Genomic DNA, 3,099 nt, shown 5'->3' with positions numbered 1-3,099 from the left:
AGTCAATAAGATAGCATGAATCTAAAGCAGTCGTGTTCTCTATCACTCCAAGAAACCCCTAGAAAACATGCAAACATTACAGATGCATCAGTAGTGGGTGTCCCGGTGGTGTTGGCAATAGGGCTGATCGCCGTAGTGTAGATTGTTGAGGTGGGAAACTGCCTCTACCCGTAGATTGAGTGGGGCATCTTCTTGGTTGAGTCCATTGTGTGTTTCTTCTAATTTGAGTAGCCACCTCAGCGTAAGATCGGCGGGTGTTCTGCCATTTTTGGGGATGTCTTGTGTGCGATGATGTTGTTCTTATTATGCAGTATGTCAGTTTGGCTATTCCAGTCCTGCTCAGGTGAAGACCGTCTCTTGCTAAGAGTTATCTTGGGTCTGGCTGGTGTAGAGTGGGCTGCGTGAAGTCTGCTTTAGTTGGAATGGTGATGAAGGCCATCTGAGTGTTTCATAGTCTAATCTTTGTATTTAGGATTTTGACTGTTCTATTAATTTTGTCCTTATCGTGTTGTTTTGCTCTCGGGTGTAGGTTTTTGTTGACTCAGATGATTTCAGTGATGTATAGGTTCAGGGGGTTGAGGTACTCCTTGACTAAGTTGGTGGTTTTCTAAAGGTCTCCTTTGATGATTTAGATGATATTGTCTTCATTTTTTCTCTGGATATGTAGTTTCTGATGTCGTTGATTCCTAAGACTAGGATGACTGAGTTCAGTTTTGTTGGTCTGTATTTGGGGATTAGGTTATTTGCTTCTTTAAAGTCAAGTCCTCTGTAAGAGTGTACTTGTGTCTGCTCTCCTATGTGGTGTGGTTTGACGTATACTGTTCTTGATGATCCTATGATGAGGTCCATTGTGGTGTGGTGGATGACTTTTGGGTGTAGGATTCGATGGTGATGTGTCATCTTCGGTATGTTGTCTTCTGTTGATGTTATGTGTGCTTGTGGTGGGGTTGTTTTTTTTCTTCAGCGGCGGTTGCTCCTTCATGCTATTGGACCGCGATGTTCGATGGTAGATCCAATGCGAGGTGGCTTCCCTGCTGTTCCTGCCGGCTCCTTATGGACGCTACCTCTTCCCTGAGTGCGTTTATCTCTTCGGTGAGGGTAGGCTTCTCTTTCTTCCACTGCCCCTGAAACTTACAAAGGGTGCAGTCATATTCGTAATCCTCAGGCATATCATCACTCTCGCTGATGTTTTCCCATATATCCCATCTTTTACATGTGTTGCATTGGGCCCACCTACTCCCGTGCTGTGTATCTATTTTTCTAGCTAATTTCTTTTTTGGCCCCATTATGTTTGTGGATATAATATTCTGTAATGTTTTTCCTAGTCTAGGTCATAGTTCTTACAGTGGCCAGAGTTTAGTACTAGTTGAGGTTTCTTAATATAGACTACTATAGTTTCTTTTTGTTTCAATGGTTGTGGATCACGTACTCTCCTGTCACAGCTAAGTTATGATTAATAGTTATTTTAGATGATAAAAATACTTCACATATATGGGTATATATGGCTATATTTGGGTATCCTGTAGATTTCCTGACGTCCGTTCGCCGCGAGGTTGTTGACGAATAACCTGATGTAAATAATTTAGTGTAATTAATAATAGTATTAGTAATAATAGTACAGTTCAATCTAGTATGTACCAGTCTACCTTATACATATCCCACAATCTCTTTCCCGCCAAAATGAACCAAAACAAATATGGCCGCCCCCTTTCGGCATTCACTCTAATCTGATCTGTATACGTTATCTAAGTATTTGCGCTATATTTGTTGCTTATGTGTTGTTTATATGAGAACGATACTTCCGTTTTGATTGATGTGCTTCGTAGATATCTTCACTTGGCTGTATCACGCGGATATATGATATCAAGAGCTAATAATACCTAGAGTCAAGAGCTATTAATACCTAGAGTGTACAACGGAAAAACGAGAAAATAGTGCTATTTCACGACATGACTATTCTACTTTGCCTGCGAGTCTAGAATAATATTATGGTACTGCATTAAGCAGAATTCTTTGCTCTCTAAAACAAGACCAACCGCTTGTCAATACAATACTCCTAGGCTGAGATATTAGCTCCTAAACCTCCCCTCCCACAGGCATCACATTTATTGTCACTTCACTAACAGCTTGGAATGAGAATGATGTGTTAGTATATGCTGACTTGAGCAATTTTTTATGTTCTGTAGATAGTGGAGGTATGGGGTTACTAAATTTACCCATGTCTAAGAATTTTGAATTTAATATGTTGGCTATGTCTTTTAAGTCTATGGTGATAATGTTATTAGATTTGATTTTATGTAGGCCCTATATAGCTCTTTTTATTTCCACATCTGTTAAGCGTTTCATTAATGAGTTTCCATTTATCTTTTGGTGATTTTGCCTCATTACTTTTGTTTTTGTAATATTTGTTTTTTGCCTTGGAATTAAGGTTATTAAATCGATTATTAATTTTTTGGTAGTCAACATAATCTTTTTGTTTCATGCTTTTAATGTGTTTGTATGCGCTTCTTTTTTCTGCACCTGTAGACTGCGTAGCTCTGGATTGAACCCGCAGGGGGTGTCTTTTGTGTTCTTTTTTGTTGGCGCCCATAGTTTTTAGCTCATCTGACGTAGTCAGATGCAGCTTGTAGAATCACATGATCGTCTGTCCGTCCGGCCGTCCGTGCGTACGTGCGTCCGTGCGTCCATCCGTCAACAGTTGGGCACAAATCTTAACCGCTCGACGTACTGTCACGATATTCGGGACGTGGGGGGGTAATCCGAAAACGAGTGGGATGTCGAAGCTGGGGGTCAAAGGTCAAAGGTCAAGAGGTGTAAAAGAAGGGGGAACACTTTCTCCTTAACTTAAGGTATAAGGAGGAAATGCAGAATTGTGGCACAAATCTAAACGCCAGACCTAGGCTCGTGATAGTCGGTGTATAGCATCATGGTAGGAAAAGCGAGATTGGAGGTCACAGGTCAAAAGTCAATTGGGCACAGGGCATATTTTAGACATTTTCTGAGGACATGGTCTGACGGAGCGATTGAAAAACTTTTTTGTTTTAGCGGTGACCTAGCATTTTTATGGCTTTATTGAAAGGACCATGAAATGTACTTTCT

This window comes from Priapulus caudatus, unplaced genomic scaffold, assembly GCF_000485595.1.
Source record: "Priapulus caudatus unplaced genomic scaffold, Priapulus_caudatus-5.0.1 Scaffold1388, whole genome shotgun sequence".
NCBI classification, from domain to species: domain Eukaryota; kingdom Metazoa; phylum Priapulida; class Priapulimorpha; order Priapulimorphida; family Priapulidae; genus Priapulus; species Priapulus caudatus.
The sequence above is the reverse complement of the archived record's forward strand: the minus strand, read 5'-3'. Positions refer to the sequence as shown.